We start from the raw sequence: 22,633 nt of genomic DNA on the forward strand, positions 1-22,633 counted from the left end.
GTGAGTTTTGACTTTAGTTTGTGGCGTTCTTAGGCCACATTGTACCTGGTGAAGGAATTCGACTTGATACTCAAAAGTTTGAAGCAGTGCAAAACTGGACGAGACCCACATCTCCAATTGATATAAGGAGTTTCTTGGGGTTGACTGGCTACTATAGAAGGCTTGTCGAGGGGTTTTCATCAATTTCATTCCCGTTGACTACGTTGACTAAGTTGACTCAGAAGACAGTTAAGTTTAAATTGTCTAAATCTTGAAAACCCAGTCAACTATGGCCCCGATGTTGACCCTAAAGGAGGGAACAAAAGTCTTTGTTGTCTACTGTGATGCGTCCAGAGTTGAACTTGGTTGTGCATTGATGCAGAATTGGATGGTTATAGCATATTCCTCCAGACAGCTCAAGGTTAATGAGAAGAATTACCCCAATTCATGATCTTTAGTTGGCAGTAGTAGTATTTGCCTAGAGAATATTGAGTCACTATATCTGTGGTGTTTATGTAGATGTGCTCACCGATCACAAGATTCTCAAGTATGTTTTCAATCAGAAAGAGCTTAATCTCAAATAGAGAAGGTTATTAGAGTTGCTCAAGGATTATGACATTAGTATCCTCTATCACCCAAGTAAGGCTAATGTTGTTACTAATGCTTTGAACAGGTTGTCTATGGGAATTATTGCTCATGTTGAGGAAGGCAAGAAAGAATTGGGAAAAGATGTATGTTGACTTATACTCTTGGGAGTCTGTTTGTTAGATTCCAATAAAGGCTGAGTGGTGGTGATGAATGGGGCTGAATCATCACTAGTGTCTGAAGTGAAGGAGAAAAAAGACCAACACCCTCTTCTACTTGAACTAAAGTCGAATGTTCATAAGCAAAAGGTGATGGCTTTTGAACATGGGGGAGATGGTGTGTTGAGGTATCAAGGTATATTTTTTGTGCTCAAGGTGGATGAGCCTCAAGAGAGAATCATGGTAGAGGCCCACAGTTCCAGATATTATATCCATCCCTGCTCCACAAAGATGTACCATGACTTGACAGAAGTTTATTGGCGTAGTGGTATGAAGAGGTGCATTGCAGAGTTCGTTGCTAAGTCTCTGAATTGCCAACAAGTCAATGTAGAGCGCCAAAGGCACGATGGTGTGACTCATAACATAGCTCTTCCGGGATGGAAGTGGGAGATGATTAATATGAATTTTATTACCCGCTTGCCGCAATCTCACAAGCTGCATGACTCAATTTGGGAGATTGTAGACCAAATGACTAAATCATCCCATTTATTACTGATAAAGACGACAAAATAAGCAGAAGATTATGCTAGGTTGTACATTTAAGGGATAGTCCGACTTCATGGAGTTCCCATGGCTATCATAGTAGATAGCGGTGCACAATTCACCACTTAGTTTTGGAAGTCTTTCCATAAAGGTTTAGGTTCGAAGGTAAATCTGAGTACTACTTTTCATCCTCAAAAAGATGGCCAAGATGAGTGCACAATCCAGACCTTAGAAGATATGTTGAGGGCATGTGTCATAGACTTCAAAGGTAATTAGGATGACCATTTGCCTCTCATGGAGTTCTCTTACAATAACAGTTATCACTCCAGGATCCAAATGGCTCCTTATGAGTCTCTTTATGGGGGTAGATATAGATCTCCTATTGGCTAGTTTGAGGTTGGTGAAGCTGAATTGATAGGGCCAAACTTTGTTCATCATGCCATGGAGAAGGTGAAGATTATTCAGGAGAGGCAAAAAACAGCGCAAAGTCATCATAAATGCTATACAAATGTTAGTAGAAGAAACTTAGAATTTGAGGTTGATGATTGGGTCTAATTGAAGGCTTTACCATGAAGGGTGTTATCATATTTGGTAATAAGGAAAAGCTCATTTCCCAATACATTGGTCCTTACAGGATATCCAAGAGAATTCACAATGTAGCTTATGAGTTAGAGCTACCACCAGAGTTAGCAGCAGTCCATCCGGTATGTCACATTTCAATGTTGAAGAAGTGTTTGTGCGATTCTTCACCTATTCTACATACCGAGAATATTGGTATCAACGACAGACTATCTTATAAGGAAATGCCCGTTTAGATTCTTGATTGTCAGGTTCGAAAGTTGAGAACTAAGTAGGTTGCATTAGTCAAGGTCTTATGGAGGAATCAATTTGTTGAGGAAGCTACTTGGGAGGCTGAGGAGGATATGAAGAAGAGATACCATCATTTCTTTCCTTCCGAATAAATTCCAAACTAAGGTAATAATTTTCTACCAAGTATTATATAAGTTACCACATTAGTTTATGTTGATTGCTTGTTGGGTTATTGACTGGGAGTTATTAAATGCTTCCCACCCATGTTCTTCTTTTTGTGATCTCATTCGAGGATGAATGTATTCAAGGGGGAGATATTGTAACATCTTGCACTTCAAAAGAACAAACTAGAGGTCTGTACAAGTTAAACATCAGTTAGTAGTTTTGTGTCAACTTCAAAAAACCATATCTCTTAGAATAGAAAGAATTAGAGGGGACCATGAACTATCAAAGGGAAGGTCTTTGAGTCATCTTTTCAACGCCGTCAAGTTTGCTAAATTCCGAGCTCGGAGTAAGAACTTATTCCCGTTTGAGTGAAGCCTCTCTAGTTTTGGCTTTTCACCCGTTTGAGAAAGGGGTATTTTGGTCTTTTCCTTACCCTACACGACTTGACCACGTTTTCCTCACCCAAGTTAAGGGTCTAATCAGACACTAAGATATTTTTTGACATTCCTAAACACTTAGAATTTTAAGGTGATTTTTCAAGAAAAGGAAAAGAGGGGTTTCAAGCGTTAATTCAAGGGTTGAGGAATTTCGCCAAGAACTATCGTTCTTTCCAAGTATGTAAGCTTCTCATAGTGATTGTACTTGTTTGTTTTCATAACATTCATGTTATTCTTCCATGAATTCGTTCTTGAAATCGTTTGTATTGAGATTCTTGAGAAGTTCTTGAGTTTTAGCTTCCTTCTTTAACAATGAAGGTTTTGAGTTCTTGTGGTGAGGATCTTGCGAATGAGTGAAGTTTTTTGATGGATTTTGGGTGGGATTTCCTTTAAATTTTGTTGGGTTTATTAATCAAAGAGAGTTTGGAAGAAATCATTTGATTCAAGATGAGTTAGGACCTAAAAATTCGGCAAAAAAAATCATCGGATTTCTGGGCAGAGGGGTGGGGCTCCTCGCCACCATAGCACCCAAATTACTGGTCAGTAGTTTGGGGCCTGGCACGCTGCACCAGCAGTGCACCCCAATCTCTGGCTGGCACCCCGCGCAACTTAGTGCGCCAGGGTAGCCATGTCCCTTACTCTTCCATACTTCTTTGCTTGTGTTCTCCCTTGAATCGTAATGACATTCTCTTCTTGATATTCACTTTTAAAGTCTTCATTAATCCTTAAGAGATCATACATATGCTAATCACATCTCTTAACCACATCTCTTAATTTACATTTCAAACAAAAGTAATGTTCAGAGGAAAGTTCAAGAGGTCTTTGGGAGTCATTTTGAGAATTCTTTTGCATTGATTGTAGTTTTGAGTTAAATCTTGAGTAAATGAGTATGAGAATGAGAAGAGTTGAATTTAATGTTTCAAAATGTGTATAATGGAACTAAGTATTCCCAAGTGTAGAACTTTTACATCTAAAAGACAGGAAAATTGATTTTTAAATGAGTTTATGAGGAGTTTTGAATATTACCTATTTTAAGAGGATCATTTGAGTAATAACCTCAAATTGAGAAAGAATTATGTTTTACATATTTGAGCATGAGTTATATATATTTTTGGTAGTAGTATTGAGCACCGATATGTGGATGATTTCACACAACTCACATTCCTCATAAATCATGTAGCAAACATAGGTAAAGGGTCGTACTTTTTAGACGATACATTATTGCTTTTAAGCATAGCTTAGTGGATCCATTTAGTTGAGGTGTACTATACCTTGGCAAGGTATATGATAGTTCTAACAGCATGGGCGAGACACTGTATCATCACATAGCTCATAGTCATGGTTGTTGGTTAGAGAATTTCCCAAATAAGAGTAGCGGAACTGGTAGCTGGGGGATTCATGTAAGTGGTAGTGTGGTAGGTGGTAGTGTGGTAGGTAAGTAACTTATTTTCAAGATTTTATTATAATATCTTTTTACTAAGTATCTTAATTTTGATATCTCTTTAATATTACTTTTAGGTAGTACTAAATTCATGGTAATATGTAATAATATTTATTATAATATTCTTCTGATAATTGTTTTAATCTGAACATTTCATTAATATTATTTATGATATATTCTAAATATAACATATCTTCGGTTCTTTGGTACATAGATAAATTTTCCTTTATTAATTGTTCTAATAGTTTTATATCTTCCATAGATTCTATCCAATATTGTAAATATTCGTAATTTATTTTAATCTGAATTTATTTCTAAATCGTACCATTCTATTCTTTCATTATCTAAATATAGATCTTGTAAATCTATTTCATACCATTCTTGATTCAATATATCTTCTGGTTCGTAATCATTAAATATTTTTTCCCATATTATTCTTCTTAATTCAATTATTTCTATATTGTTAAGTATATATAAGATTAAAGTTTCGTAGTTTTTTATCATTTCGTCATGCATATATGTAATCATGTTCGTTGTTTATGCAGTTTTTATTTTCAAATTATTCCTTCCTATCATATTCATAATTGATTAAATTCATATTAGATCATTATGAACTAGATTATTTTTATCATGTTTTCCTGTCACTACTAGCATCGTACTTTAGCGGATACTTTCTTCTTATCAGCGCCTCAACTTTGTTTACTCCCCTAAACGGCTTCCCTCGCCTACCGGTTTCAACATTAGGATGGCATAGTATAGAAGTTTTCTCCCTGTTTCCAGTGTGCTAATAAACTAGAAATCATGATTCAAATAATTCTAATACATAATAACTAACATAAATTTATTCAATCATATATATGATATTCAGGAATATATGAAATTAGTTCTGCATATTTTTTGAACAAAATACCTTTGCCTCTTGCTTAGCCATGCTATCTGAAGTATCTGACTGGATTTCAGATTTATCCATTAACTTTTTAAGTAATTAATTTGAGAGAGTTTTTTAAGAAGAGAGTTTTTATTTAAGTTAGGCAATGCCTGCCTTATAACATTTACATCTGATTCCTTATATAGACATACAAACTTACTATTCTAAATACTTATCCTAACACGTTTTTTACACCTGTCCACTACTATTTACTACTATTCATGACTACTATTCATGAATAGTTCCTATTTTATCTTATTAAGACTTATTTACACCTAACTTTTACACTTGTCTAATATGCACATGCCTTTACGACTTTTATTTACAATCTACACTATCTACATTTGTCATTATTTGATGACAAAAGACTCATACCTACTTCATATCTACCTTATGAAACATATCTTTACATTATTACATATATCTTCCTTCCGTTCTTATCTTTGACATAACTTTTTCCGCTTATCTTCTTCTTGTTTTCTTCCTCGTTAATTATTCCAGCTGGACATCTGGAATTATATTATCTTCTCCGTTGCACTTTGAACATATATGGTCCGGATATTTATGACCAATTAACTTGCAATATCTGGTTAATAATTCTGCTGAAATAAATCCTTCTTTTAATGCTCGTGTCGTAGGTCGTTCTTCTGGCTTTAGTAGTGATAAAATCCATCTCTGGACTTCATCCATATCTGATTTCCTTAGCTCCCTTGAATTAGAATAAATCATTAACTGATCTCTTGCATAGTAGCTCCATATAGCATTTCCGTTTAAATAATTATTTGCTAACTCTTGTATAATTGTTGATATACCAATTATCCTTTTGTTGGCATAAAAACTTGGTATCTCTATTTTGCATATCTCTTCTTGTTGTCCGATATCCTCGGGTATAATCATATCTTTAGTTAACCCTATCTTGATAACCTGTATTGGAGGTTTTATTTCCTCGTATAATATCTCCGCTGGTGCTGTATAGAATTTTATATAAAATAAATTTCCTTTCGTAACTCTTTTGTATGTGATAAATGCTTTGTATAGTTCTGGTATTCCACTAACTTCTTCTTCGTCATATGTATATACAGTATTTAGTAATCCATAGTTATAACATGTCCTTACTAAGTTGGCGTTAGTTTTTGGTTGTGCAATTAGTTTATTATAACCTTGCAATCTTTGGGTTAAATAATCTTGGTTTGGTTCTTTTGTAGTTGATCTGGGGTTGCGGTTTAAATAGATTTGGATTTTGTGGATATTTTCAATATAGGTTCGTGTGATGTAGTTATATGTCTTTTTCTCATTTTGATTTTGTAAGCTATCTGCGTATGTAGATGTTTGTGGTTCTATAGACACATGTCTAGGTGTCCTTTGGGTAAATGGTTTTGCAAATAGCTGGTTTAAGTTAGCGTTTTTATGTTGTTTATCGCTAACTTGTTTGCTTGTACCTGCAGCTGTATTTAAACAAACGTTATGGGTTTTAAGGAGTTTCCCATCGTCTCCTTTTAGCTCTGGGTTTTTTCCGTCTTCCGGTCGACGTAGCTCCGCATTTTTATAGTCATGCTGCTGACTAGCTTTAGACTTCAGATTATCTTCATTAGTCTTTAGCTTTTGTATCTCGTTGTCCATACTATCCACTTTTATACAAAGTGTAGTAATGGCTTTGAGTAGTTTTTCAATTGTATCTTCTTCCTCAGTCTCAGTCTGAGTAGCTTTGTCTTGATAAGTAATCTGCAATAACATTCTTATCAGTTTTTATTACTTCAATTGTAAATGTAAAATTTAATATATTTAATACCAATCTCCTTATTTCTTTTGTTGTTACCGAATCTTGTATTTTTCTTGTTAGCCACCATTTTACTTGTGTATTATCTGTCCTTATAATAAATTTGTTATATACAATATATGGTTCAAATGATAATAAACACTTATACACTGAATATAATTCTTTTCTATTTATTTCCCATTTTATTTCTGTATTATTAAATGTTCCTGAATAATACTTGCAATGATGTTCTATCGTAGTGTCATCATACCTGTATTTTAATATTCCTCCATAACTTTTTTCACTCGCATCTGATTATATTATATAAGTAAATTTTTTGTTCTCATCTGGAAAATATAATTTAGGTAAGTTTTTACATAATAATTTACCTTTTGTATTTGTATTTGGTCTTTTTTATCAAACTGGTATTCTATATCTTTCTTTAATTTTTGTTGTAATGGTTTTAAATTCTCTGCTAATTTTGGTATGTATTCTCTTACTTGATTTACTAGTCCTAAGAATGATTGTAATTTCTTTTTTGTGTCTAGTTGTTCATTTGAGTTAATTATTTTTTGTACTATATGTGTTTGCATTTTTATTCCGTTTTTATCAATTTGTATTCCTAAGAATTCTATTTGATTTTTCATTATATCAGCTTTCTTTTTACTTAGACTTATACCTGAATATTCGATGATGTGTATAAATTTTTCTAATAATCTTATATGTTCATCTTGTGTTTTGGAGTATAATAATATATCATCAATGTACACTACACAATTTTCTATTTGTTTAAAGTAATTGTCCATAAAGTGTTGATATCTACCTGGTGCGTTTTTATATCCAAATGGTAATACATTCCATTCATAAAATCCTTGTGGTACAGTGAATGTTGTTAGTTTTTTAGATTCTTCTTCTAGTTTTAAGTGGTAAAATCCTGATTTACAATCAAATTTGCTAAAATAATTATATCCTTGTATTTGTCTTATCTTTAGTATTTTATTTGGTATTGGATAATTATATGTCTTAGTTTTTGCATTTAAATTTCTATAATCAATAACCATTCTACTTTTCCTCTTTTTGTTCACTATGTTTATTTACGATAAATGCCGGGCTTGTATGCTTACTATTGCTTTCTTGTATATATCCTTTTTCTAGTAATTCATCTATATGTATCTTAAATTCGGTTAAATCATTAAAATTGTACTTTAATGGTTTTTGGGTTATTATACTGTTATTATCAATTAGCTCAATTTTCACTTTTGTTTTATGTTTTTCCCATCCTTGTAAAGGATCCTCACTATATAATAATTCTAACTTATCTTGAATTATTTTTACTTTATCTATAGAGAATATAATTAATTCTATTTTAGGGTCTTCTTCTTTTATATTTTCTAATTTTTGTGTAATTTTTTCACTTCCTTTTATCCATTCTGTTGTTTTTCGTTTTTATTATTTACTCTTTTTGCTCCTATTTTTTGTTTACACGGTGTTGTAAACCACCAGTGTGTTTTTGTTATTACATGTGGGTATAATTTTTCTAAAAATGGCATTCCTAATAGCATATCTTTTGTAGTTAATTCAAAGTTATATATTTCTTCTATAGTTAATATTTTATCCCATATTTGTACTTTTATATTTTTTGCCTTATATGTGATCATGCTTCCTTCATTATTAAATCCTGTTACTACTATAGGTGTTTTTAATTTTTCCCATTTATCTTCTGGTAAACAATTGTATTTACATATATTAGCTTCTGCTCCCGTATCTATCATTGGTGTATAATATCGGTTGTAGTATCCTTCTATTATTATCTTTGCAAGTATATATATTTCATATTTTTATTATACTAAAGTCCTTTTTATTATTACTCTTTTATTTTCATAATTTATTGTTAACTGTTTGTCTTCTAGATTATATGGTTTTACTTGTTCCAACCATTTTATTCCTAAAATGATATTTTCATTTCCTTGATATATTTTGAATTTTATTACTATTGGTACTCCTCCGGTGATTATTTCCTTTTCCGTAGTTTCTTCTATATACATTAATGCTTTTGGTAGTTCGGAGCATGATTGCTCAATAGTTATTATTTCATCTTCCGTTACTAATTCTCTTGTAATATAGTTTTCTTCTCGTCCTGTATCTATTAGTATTAAATATTTTCGTTGTTCCATTATTCCGGTTATGTAGTAATGATATGGTTTTATATCTTCTTCTATTGATTTTTGTGGGGTTTTATCTATTCTCCTTGAGGTACTCATTTTTGATGATGTTTGGGGTATCTCATCGTTTATTCTTTTCGATGTGCTTAGTCTTTCTTTTACTATTTCTAAATCTTCTTCTATATCAATTTCATTATAACTATAATCGTTTTTATCTATGACTGTAACTATTCTTTCAAAGGGATCTTCTATTTTTATTTTATCTATTTTATTTTTTGCTGTTATTTTGTGTTTTGTTGTTAGAACATATAAGTTTTTACATCTAGCTGTAAATATTTTACTTCATGGGGCTAGTTCTATTCTTGACATTCTCCAATATAATACTAATGATTTATCTATATTTCTGTCATTTATTGCTACTGAGTAATTAGCACTTATTATAAATTTAAATTTTTGGTATATGAGGTTACCTCTTACTGCACTTATTACACTTTTTTCTATGGGTTGTATAATTCTATCATCCGCTAAGTATATTTCTATGGGCGTATCTATTCCTTCTCTAAAACATGCTTTTATTAATATTTCTGTTCCTCCTAAATGTACATATTTAATTGGATTTTTAGCCTTAATATCTTGTATTTCTTTATTTATTATTCGTTTATTTATTATTGGTATTTTGGCCTTTCCTTTAGTATATTTGCAATCTATGATATGTTCTCTTTGACTTACTACATAATATTCTTCTTTTTGTCGTTTAAACCAGTTTCTTACTGTTGGTATTTCGAATATTTTTGCTACGCTTAGGTCTAATTCTTTCCTTTTATTTGTTCAAATATACTATTATCAAATATTATTTTTTGTTCTAAATATTCTTCGTCTTGATGCTTTTCTTTATTTATTGTTTGTATATCTGCTTCAGTCATTTGTTATATTATAGGATTCATTATCTGATTCTATTTCTATGTCATTATCTATTTCATTTTCCGATAATTCATATATACTATCATTGCTTTCTAATTCATAATCTACATATTCTATTTGTGTATATTTTTCATCGTCTATTATTATTTCTGATATTTGTTTTTTCTTTGGGTTCTTAGGTAATTTACAATCTCTAGCTATATGTCCTAATTTTCCACAATTATAACAAGTACATTCCGTTAGTTTTCTTTTTGGTCTATATGGTCTTTTGGTTTTGTAATTTTTTACGTAGTACCTTCTTCTTGGTTTTTTATATTTGTATTTTGATCTATATTTTTTAGTATATTTCTTTCTATTTTTATAATACCTATCCGTACAACCAAATTGGGGTGCTGTTTTATTTTTGCAACATGCTAAGTTTTTTACTAATATTTTTTCCATCTTTATTTCTTCTTTATGTTTTTCACATAGTTCCATAAACCATCGTTGCAAGAATTTTATTCTAGCTCCTAAGGTATCTGTTAATTCTGCTTCATTCCAACTTTTTATTACTTTTGAATTAAAAGGTTCTGGTAATTTTGTAAAATATAATTTTCTTATTTCTTTACTTTCTTCTATGCTATATGTTCCTTTATAATAATATTCTCTAAATGCACATGTATATTCATCTATGTAACACATATTACATATTGCTAATTTTGTCATTAGATTTCGATTTATGATTTTTTCTTTATTTTGTTCTTCTACCTCTGTTGTCATACTGCTAAATTCATTTCTTATAGCTATTTCATATTTATATAGTATTTCCATGGTTGTAGTGGCTATTCCACCATCAAATTTTTTATTATTTCTTAAAGTTGTTAAGCTTTCATTTGTTAAATTTTGTAGCCATAATTTTACTGTTCCAATAAGTGTTCTTTCTATGTATCCTGGTGCCTCTGCTATTACTATCTTGTTATCTATTAATTGTTTCGATATGTATCCTACCCATAATTGGATTGTTTTATTTATGTCTGCTACACAGTCTAAATCTAAAAATTCATGTTGTCCAGTTATTGGTTTAGGCGTCCATTTTTTATTTAATCTTTTATCCCATGTAGTTTTTTCTTTATCATAATGTTCATAATTTTCATTATAATATTTTGGATTAAAATTTTTTGGGTTTTTCACTCCTGATGTGCTAGGTTTTTCGCCTATGTCTACGTCTTCTGTATTTACTTCTAAATTCTTTGTATTATCTATGTTTGCTAAAAGTTCCGTATATGTTTCGCTTGTTTCCGAATGTTGTTCTAGATCATCATCGTTTATTTCATCAATTCTTATTTCGGGTAGATTATCTTGGTTATTTTCTTCTTTTTCTCCTAATTCATCTCGTAATTGCAATTTTTCTTTAAATTCAATTATCTCATTTTTTAATTTCGTTTTTTGTTCTTTTTCTTTTTGTTTAATTTCATACATTTCTTTTAATATTGCTAGCTCTTTTTCTAGCTCTATTATTTTAGTATTTTTTACTTCTTCTAATTGTTGTACTTCCTTTTTTGCTTGTTGTTTTATTTTTTCAATTTCCGTTCTTCTATCTATTTCTTCATTTTCTTTTGTTATTCTTACCATAGCAGTTAAACTATCTTCTAGTTTTACCGTTTCTTTTTCTAACATTAAACTTATATTGTCACCTATTTTCTTATATCTTCTTCCTAGATTAGAAAATATTATCTTTATTTTTAATCCGTCATAATTTTCATATGTTTTTTCATCTATTGCGTATTCTTCTTTATTCATTTATAAATTATGTTGTAGTTTATATTCTAAGTTATTTATTTGTATTAGATAAAAAATAGTCTTTCTTTGTGCTACTATAGATTTGTGACAAATTCCTGCAAATATATTACTATTAAGTCTATCTACATGCTTGTATATTCAATGTACTAACAGCATTCGACCTGCAACTTTTTATGATGTAGATACATTTGTTCAGGGTCTTCAACAGGTACTCTTCTGATACCATTTGCATTCAAGTTAGTTTTGGTGAGACTTTTTTCTTTCTGGAGGGTTCCACATTTATATTTTAGCTTTTTTAAGATATCGTGGGTCTTGTCCCGACATCTATCGTAGTATTTAGAGGCTTTATAGACAGTAGTAGCTGCGGAGTCTTTCATTGTATGCCTTGTAATGTTTTGAGACTTTGAGTTATTTTCTTATGTTTATTTAACTACTTTCTGACATTCATTGAGTTAAGTTATTTTGAGATATAATGAGTTAAAGTTTCGTAATTGAAGTCCCCATTTTACTTCTGTAAGTCTTCTGCTAAGTTGTCAGCCAGGCCAAGAGCTCGATTAGGCACAAGCAATGGTTCTCGAGTGTCGGTCTCATCCAGGATGTAAGTAAAATATAATAATTATATCATACCCATGATCAAACTTCTTTTTATTAATTTTTCTTTAATTAAAGTTCTTGTCTTGTGATTTTTTCATTTGACTTAACTAAATGATACAGTCCTATTATCTACTATACATGACATTGAATTTAGGATAATGGATTTCTCGCTACAACAAGAAATGTAAATTTCTATTCAAGTAACTAGAGAAGTATGTAGTGTCACACTACAAAAGTCTGCAATAAGTGGTGAAATTGTGACACATGAGGTGTGTATACGTTTTAGCTTAAACCCACTTACCTATGCTTGATTAGTTTATGACTATAGGTTTTGTCTTCATACTAGATTTAATGGTTATGTGACCTATAAATTTGTCTTTGTTGTGTTTATTTAGATATATATATATATATATATATTGACATAACAATTGCTTTTGACTTAAGAGAAAAAGACCAGTAGAGTATATCCTTTTAGATGTACCCCCTGTAGCCCATTTGTGTCTATTACCTTTTAAAGAATCACTCATTTTTCATTAACTTCTACTTTACAAATCAAAGTCTGATTTGGAGAGAAATCATCAAAAACACACTTGAAGTATCATTGTTTTTACGATTACGAGTTTCTTGGTTGAACTATCAAGAGTTTGCCTTTTGTACCTACTATCACCAATTATGTATGCCACAAAGTATAGAAATCTCATGTTAGGTTTAGAGAAATCAAGGATTGCATTAATAAATAGAACTCTTGAGTCAATGCTCCTTATATAGGAGAAGAGTCATATACTAGCTATACCTAGAGTCCGACTACAATACAAAATTATAATTTACATGAGCAGTATAGGTTTACTATTACTACTATAACTACAATACATTTGCCTACTCAACTTTAGCCCCATACACGATACAACATGTTAGTCGTACATAAGTTAGGATTTAGTAGTTTAGTCCTAATATGACTCTAAACTCTACAAGACTAAACAAGTCAGCTTCATTGGAACTGTTCTTTGGAAATATTCCTATCATTAGCTTCTTTCATCTTTAACACTCCCCCTCAAGCTAGTGAGTAGAGGAACTGTTAGTCCTAGCTTGCTTCGAAATCCAGCAAAAACTTATTTACTCCATGAAGATGTTCAATATTTGGACATTCCATAAACTGGCTTGCTAAATTCATAGCACGAGTGGTATCATGTCTTATGAGTGTCAAGTACCGAAGACTCCCTACTTTCATTCTATATAAGGAAGCATCTACAAGACTTCTCACAGCTTCATGTAAACCATGTTTTGAGCCAAAGAAGTAGCTAAAACCTTCGCCAAAGACATCTTTGTCTTGTCTAACAACTCAACAACATACTTACTCTGACTCAAGTGATTTCCCCCTTCAAAATACTTAACCTATACTCCTAGGAAGAGGTGTAAAAGGCCAAGATCTTTCATAGAAAACTCTTTCTCAAGTTGTAGAATCAACTCTGAGACATGTGATGGATTACTTCCTATGACAATAATATCATCCACATATATGAAGAGAAATATGGTGTCGTTGTGAGTTTCCAAAGTAAATAAGGAGGGATATTCCTTACTACAGATGAAACCAAGGTGTGGGAGATTCATGGTAAACCTATCAAACAAGGATTTTGGTGCCTGTTTAAGACCATACAATTCCTTTTTAAGTAGACACACATGATGAGGATACCTAGGATCAATAAATCCAGGAGGTTGACTCATGTACACCTCCTCTTGTAGGAAACCATGGAGGAAGTTATTTGTTACATCTAGTTGCTTCCCACTTTGAGTTGATTGCAATGAATAGAACCACACTAGTAGTTATGGATTTAATAACAGAGTCAATATTGATCCATTCAAGGAGCGAGAACCCCCTGGCCACAAGTCTGGCCTTGTATCAGTTTTGTTTGACAAAAAATTTTGAACCAAACCAAGTTTATACCATGAGATTTAGGCACCAATATACATATCTTTTTAGTATTTAAAGAATTGATTTCCTCTTGCATAATTGCAAGCCCATAAGGTGACTGCAGTTCTTCCTTAGTAGTATTTGGCTACCTAAAAATGTCTTTGCTGTTGTGAGCAACAAGTGATAGGTGTTGTTCATTCGCGTAGTGTCTGGTGATCATATAATGCCCTTGTGGTGTAGAAGGTACATCAGTTGAAGTAGTTGATTGTAGTGTAGTATCTTCAGGTTGATGATGTTATAGCAGATTCCACTTGGAGAACTCAACTTCTAAATGTATTCCCTATTGATTAGCCACCGAGAAAATGGGATTTGAGGAACCACCATTGGCTGGACCGTCACGTGCAACCTATTCCTCAGTACCACTAGTTGATCCTAAACCCACAACTAGAGTCTCATCAATCTAACTATCATTACTACTCTTTCTATCATCACTTTCAACCCGTTCCTCATTATCATCATATGAGTTTGCACCTGAGGGGTCAATAGCACTATCATCATCAAGGGGTACATGGGTTGTTGTAGTAGCATTTTCACTAGTTACTTGCCTACTATCAATAATTTGTACTTCCCCTAAATTATGATTATCATGTGCCTACAGTTTAGAGAAAGATTTAACAAAAGTAGCAAGATAAGGTGAGACATCAATGTTTGTCTGAGATTGACCTAGAGACACATATGGTAATTTGTTTTCATCAAACACAACATGTTTGGATACGTACACCCTCATCGTAGAGGGATGATAAAATCTATATCCTTTGTGTAAGTTGTTGTATCCTATAAACACACAAGGGTAACTCTTTGGAGTGAATTTGTTTCTACCCTTGATATATAGAAAATATCTACAACTAAACACTCTTAGGTTGTTGTAATCAGGTTGCTCTCCATACAACTTTACAAATGGGGTCACCATCTTTAAGACTGAAAAGGGCAGTCTATTAATGAGGAATACTGTAGTAAGGAAAGCCTTAACCCATAGAAAAAAAGGTAGGTTAGAATGAAATATGTAACATCCCGTATTCGAAAATAGAGATTTCAGATTTCTGGTGTTACAGGTAGCACTCACGGACACCATCCACGGATCGTAGATGGACTCACGGTCCGTCTTGTAGGTCTGTGGTTCGTGACAGAAAACATCCCTAGAACTCAGTCAGAAAATTTGGCTAAGTCCCGACTCACGGACAGACTCACGGTCCGTAGATCAGACCACGGTCCGTGGTCTGTGTCCGTGGATCGAGACTTCCCTTACCCAGCCTCTGATACAAACTACGGTCGACCAGCACGGACCGTCATTCAATCCACGGTCCGTAGGTCTGACTGTAGATGAGGTCAGCAGCCAGTTAGCTGAAAAATATTGATGGGTCAACTTCAGATGGTCATAACTCTTAGCAAAAATTGAATTATGTGTACCATGACCTATGGTTAGATAGCTAATTGAATTATATTTCCAACGCCACTGAGTTTGCTAAATTCCAACCTCCGAGTAAAAAGTTATGCCCGTTTTAGTGAAGCCCTGTCGGGCAGACTCGACCTACGGACCCAATCGACGGACCATAGGTCCATTCCGTCAGTCACTCCGACAACAGTTAATTCAGGGGTCTTTTGGTCTTTTCCTAATTCGTTTAACCCCTTAGATACGTCGTTTAAACCCTAAATCATGAGGTTTTAATCAGTTTAATCCTAGAAACATAACTAGAAGTCCAAGTCAATTCATTAATCAAACTTAGAAAATTAGAAGCAAGAGAGGAGAAAAATGTCAAGAACCCTAGTTCAAGAACGCAATGAGGTTTCTTCAGTTCTAGCCCCGAAATCGAAAGATTTTTCCGTGGAATTCGTCACCAGGTATGTGGGATTTCACTAGTGGGTTCCTTTCGCCCATTAGGCCCCTAGAATTCAATCAGATTCTTGATTCTATGATTATGAACAGACCTAAGGTTTCTAGAATTTGAAAAATCATCATGAATTAGTTATTTAAATGTTCCAAATCAGATTATCATGTTATTGCTCAGTTTATCGCATGAATTTCAGAACCCTAGCTATGTATTTCTTTAGTTCTTGAATTACACATGCTAGGTCAGATATTTCAGTATTCAGTTTTACATGCCTCAGTTTATGAATGCATCATTATCAGATTAATTGTTGCATTCTCAGTTTGCATGTTCAGTTTCGAGCTATCTAGTATTTACAGAAATTCAGTCATAACTAGTTAACCACTTAATTCATTGGGAGTAGCATAATACCGAGTTGGACTAGGGTTTCAGCGTACCCATATAGTCCCAGAACTACGAGCCACGTAGGTGTAAGTCCCCTCTGTGGGCAACATCAGTTTAGTGATCACGCCAGTCATGCCTTTATACCTTTGGCCGGATAAATTGGGTCCTCTCGATGGGGCGTATACATCGGACTCCACATTTAGCTCATGTGGTTTTATGTCGGTTATTAGTAGCTCCCACAGTTCAGTCAGATTCTATTGCATTGACCATTTATCAGTATATTCAGTATTCAGTCTCAGCATGTTATAAATTGGTCATTGCATTCAGTTAGCTCAATATTCAGTATCTATATCATGTCCAGATTATTTCATTGTTTTATTGCTTTGTTCAGTTATATGTTATTTCAGCTTTACTCTATCCTGCATGCTCAATACCTTTCAAGTACTGACGCATACGTGCGCTACATCTTCTCGTGATGTAGGTTCAGGTTCTCAGCATTCAGATCACGCTTAGATCGGTTCCCGATCTTCAGTTCAGCAGAATCAGTTGGTGAGTCCTCATTCTTCGGGGACAATAGTCATGAGTTTCTTTTCAGTATTTAGTCCTTTAGTTTCAGTTTTGCTAGACTTAGTTGGGGCCTGTCCCAGCATTTCTAGTCAGTTTAGAGGCTTATTTCAGACATAGTTAGATTCAGCTTAATACTTGAGTTTGATATTTCTTTTGTATTAAACTCTCAGATTTGATATATTCAGTTATAGTATATGGGTACTCCCCATCTTTTCAGATTTATTTATGATTTAGCTTCCGCATCAGTTTATTTTCTTTAGTATGCTCATGATCATGCCAACAAGGTTAGCTTGGGATCACTTGTGGTCCTAGGTCCCGTGTCCGCGTCTCGGGGGTAGCTCGGGGCGTGACAAAATATGTCTCAGAACGGCACAATTTTTCAAATGTTTGATGAAGTCTGTTTTGATAAACTCACACCCTCCATCACACTAAAATGATAAAATACATAAAAATCCCCCATTAACTTGGCAGCAAAACCTACTTTAGCACTTTAACTTTACAGGTAATTATTTAACCCCCCCCCCCAAATCTCTTTTCAAGTGAAATAAAATACACCCAAATCGCTGACATGGAAAGTCAAAAAAAATAAAGCGTGTAAATACCAAAAATTAAAGAAAAAAGGAATAACTGGACCTCAATTATTTTCTTTTTATCCAATAATCTTTCTTTTCTTCATCTTCTTCATACCCTACTATACCCAGCCCTTAGTACCACCAACCCCACACCCACCTCCCGCCCCTTCATCTTTCTGACACCCAATCCACCCCTCCCGCCCCCGACCACCCCTTGCACTACCCCTTTCTTCTTCTTCGAACCCAAACCCACCTCTCACCCCTTCATCTTCCTCACACCCAATCCACCCCTCCCGCCCTCGACCACCACTTGCACTACCCCTTTCTTCTTCTTTGAACCTCCCACCCAACTAACCCCGAGTCCTACCCTCTTTTTTTCTCTTCGAACCTCGGTGCTTCACACTTTTTTTCTTCTTCTTCTTTGTTGAACTTTCCATCTTTTTTTTCTCCTTCTTCAAGATGCCCTCATCCCACCCTCAATTCCTTTAATTTCTATCAATAAACCCAAAAAGTGTGATGAACAAGGAAAAAATAGGAAAGTCATCAATTTGTTCTTGCTTCAAATTAAAATTAGTATTTATGGCAAGGTTTGAAATTGAATGTGATGAACTTGAAGCTCTTTTTAATGAAACTCTACAAATTTTTCATTTCAGATTAAATTTTTAGTTGTTTTTATTTATTTGTTATGATTATGTGTCTTAAAAATTGAGTGTTTTTGTGAGAATAGTTTTGAGATGTTGAATCTCTTTCAATTAAAAATTTGTCTTTTTTTAGATTATTTTTCTTACAATCATGGATTAATTCTTATTTTTTGAGATTTGTTTTTACTTTCTAAAATTGTGAGTAAATAAAAAGAAACAAAAAAGAATTAAAGATCAAAATTTAAATAATGTTTAATGTGACGCTGATGTGGCAATGATGTAGCGCTGACGTATTAATGATATGGCGCGTGTGGAATGCACGTGACATTGTGAGACTGGTATTATAATATTAGGATGTAGTTTAATTAACTTGAAAAGAGATTGGGGGGTAAATAATTACTCGTAAATTTAAAGTAAGTTTTGCCTCCTAGTTCAAGGGGGATTTTATGTATTTTCTCCACTAAAATATCTTAATTTCTTTAGAAAATTGTTTTGCACTATTTTCTAGAACTTTACAAAGACTTTTAAAAAGTTAGATTTCTTTTTCAGTGGATAGTTCCATATATATCTTGTGTGATCATCTACAAACACGACATCATATTTCATATGTTGAGAAGATTCAACAGGAGAAGGTCTCCACAAGTCATAATGAATTTTCAATAAAGGTTCCTTCTCAATTTTATTTATCAAACCAAATGGAAGCTTACAACTTTTTCCCAACTTCCAACTACAACAAACAGTAGTCATTTTATTCCAACTACTAACATTGATGAAACTATTACTATTCAAAATGTTTAAAGACCACAGACTAGGGTGTCCTAATCTAGTATGCCACATGTTGTCTGATGTGTTTCAATCTAGTGCATCAATTAAAGCATAGAGATTGTTATCTTCCAAAGCATAGAGTCAATCCTTTTTAGATCCCTTGGCCATTAGTGTCCTTTGTCTTCTTGTCCTTTACAATAAAGTTATTCAAGAGTGCAACAATTATCCTTTGCAAGTTTACTAACTAAGAGTAGATTTTTATTAATCCTAGGAACTACAAGAACTTCTCTTTAACTTCAGGCTTGATCCTAATATGTTTCCAATATGTGTTATTTCTAATTTCTATCCATTCACAATAATGATTTTATCTGGTCCATTGTAGTGTTTAAGATCAACTAATTGAGTTATGTGTCATATGATTACTTGCTCCTGAGTCCACATACAAATTGTCATCAATAGTGTTTTGTAGAGTAGTAGCAACCAATTCCTGTGGGAGCTCATTTGCAGCTTGGTAAGAGTAGACCTACCTGTAGAAACTCTTAAAAGAAGTATGGTTATTTCTACACAAATTTTACATGCCTCAGTACTATTCCTCTCCTGACTTCCACCTTGAAGACTATTCTGAAAACCTGGTCATTATTTACTATTATAAGAACATGTTTCTAGTCTAGCAAGCTTTAAGCATCTTCCTCTAGAGTTAAAGTTATTGTTTCCTCTTCTGGGAGAGCAGTTTTCTCTTCCCCTGCCACTTTGGGTAGAGAATTCTATGTTATGATTTTTTTTGTTAAACTTCTTTTTTATCCTCCTTCATATTGAAACCCCAGAGAGCATGGACAATTTAATTAAGAGTGGGATATGGTGGGATTTAGACCTCTAGCAAAATTAATTACTTTGATATCTTCATCTACAGGTTTGTGAATGACTACAAGGTCATCACATATGCATTTGAATTCTTTAATATATTTATCAATCTTTTTGGTTCCTAGCCTAACACTTTGCAGTTATTATTTAAGTTGTAACTTCTTATCTTTTGTTGCTTGAAGATAAGCTTATTTAAGGCATTCCCACATCTCCTTGGGAGTTCAGCATCACACAATTAGGTACATGCTTTCTTTTGTCAAGGTGCCTGAGATTAAAATCCTTAGTAACACATCTTTCTGCTCCCAGTCATCAATAATGTTGTTTTTTCTACATCCTTCTCAACTACTACAACTTTCTCACCAGTCTATCCGATAAAAAATAAGTACTTTTAGTTGGTTCATTCTATCTGATGAGGTAGGTTAATCTCATCACCTTAATAAACTAACACATTTGTGTCCTCCATATGAGATAATTTGTTGGCTTGAGTTTAATGGAACATAATGCAATAAGATGGTGAAGTTAGAAGGTTGACAGAGTGTTTGTAGAAGAGGCCATTGCAATTAGATCACGTGGTTATTTTGATTTTTGCTCTGATACCATGTAGCAATCTCACGTTAGGTTTAGAAAAATCGAGTATTGTATTAATAAATAAAACTATTGAGTACATACTCCTTATATAGGTGAAGAGTCATATACTGGCTACAATTAGAGTCCTACTACAATATAAAATTATAATTTACATAAGTAGTGTAGGTTTACTATTACTACTATAACTACAGTACCATATCCTAGTCGACTTTAGCCCCATACATGATATAAAAACTTAGTCGTACATAAGTTGGGATTTAGTAGTCTAGTCCTAATATGACTCTAACTCTACAATAGTAAACACGTGAGCTTCCTTGGACTTGTTCCTTTGACATGTTCATTTCATCAGCTTCCTTCATCTTCAACAACAAAGACATGTTTCCATATTCTTATAGTATATCATGACTTAGCCTAGTAGATGTTGATGATTTCAGTCCAAGTGTGTCATGCTTTGAGCCTACACCCTGGACGTGACCGACACTCGAGAACCATTTTTTATCCCCAAGTGAACCCTTGGCCTGACTAAATATTTAGTGGAAGACTTACTCAAACATAAAGAACCTTAAAATACATAACTAAATTCATCAATAGTCTCAATTATACTCAACTCCAATAAATGTCTTGTAATACTTAATAAAGTACAATTAATAGTTCTCATGATCTCAAAAAAGAAATTAACATACTAAAATAATCATCAACTAACTATCTATGAAGCCTCTAATACTAAGATATATGTCGGGACCTGACCCATGAAAACTCAACAATAACAGAAAAAAATGTGAAATCCACTGGAAAGCAAGGAGGCTCACCAAAGCTATTGAAAAGGTAAAGTGGTGTCAATGAAATGCACCCACGACAACTCAATAATAATAGAAAATAAATTTGAAATCCTCCAGAAAGTAAAGAGGCTCACCAAAGCTATCTAAAGCGCAAAGTGATCTCAACAAAATGTTTGTTGATGATCCAAGACACATGTATCTGCATCATAAAATATGCAGTCTAATGACATAAGTACATTTGTATGTACGAGTATGTAATATAGCCGAGGCAACATAACAGAAAGAATGGACTATAATAGGTATAACATAAACTCAATTGGATGTAAAGAATTACGGAATGAAACCATTTAACTTTACAAAATACTTTCTCATTCTCTGAACTTTAAAATAATAAGTGATATTAAGAATACACTTTAACTCTATTAGAAGATTCTCTAACCGGCAACCATCAGTATAAGTTATGTGATGGTACAACATCGTTTCCATGCTGCTAGAACTATCCTATACAACCTTAAGTTCAAAGGAGACACTTGATCTTCTATAGTGTACCAAGCACTGTTATCTTTGTCATTTCATCAATGAGAGTGGATACTACTTCAAATGGTTGTTGCATGATTCCTCCTCCAACAAGCTGATCAGTCACCCCCATTGTCGACTGAATCTAGACTCCGATAGAAATATTGTCGCAACACATTGTTTAGGAGTCCATGAGTTGGACATTGGAGCAGTAATTTATGAAGCCTCAGCCATGTCTCATGAATTGGTTCACCATCCATTCTCTTAAAGTTCTGAATATTATCTCTCAAAGTCACCATCTTTGAGGGAGGGAAAACCTTACATGAAATGCAACAGTGAGCGCTTCCCAAGAAGTGATTGAATCCCTTGGTAACTCAGCCAACCACTTCGTTGTTTCCCCTATTACGGAAAAGAGAAAAAAAAAGTAAAGACGGACCAACTCTTGAGAAATGTTCTTGAAGGAAAATGGCCCAAACATATCCACAAAGTTTCGGATGTGGTCATGAGGATCCTTAGTAGCTAAACCTCTAAATAGACCCTTCATTTGCAGCAGCTGCATCATAGTGCTTGTCAAATGAAATATTGTATTACCCACAATAGGAGGCAATCGAATAGCACCTGCACTTCCCAATTGATCTTCATTGACATCGTGCAAGTTACAGTGTCATCATTATGTCCAAGTTGGCTAGCATTGTTCCCGTTAACACTCATCTGGTCACATGCTCAAGAACAGCCAACAAATCACATTAACACAATAAGCTGATTCAACTACAACACAATTAATTCACAACTAAACTTCACTAAAAGAAATCTAAACACCACTCTCACGCAATGGCCCCATTTTTTATAACGCTCAACTACACTTCATCAGTGTATGCGGTCGCAATCAAGTATGAACTCAACGAAG

This window comes from Solanum verrucosum, unplaced genomic scaffold (assembly GCF_900185275.1).
Source record: "Solanum verrucosum unplaced genomic scaffold, falcon-dt-bn FXZP01000257.1, whole genome shotgun sequence".
Lineage (NCBI taxonomy): Eukaryota > Viridiplantae > Streptophyta > Magnoliopsida > Solanales > Solanaceae > Solanum > Solanum verrucosum.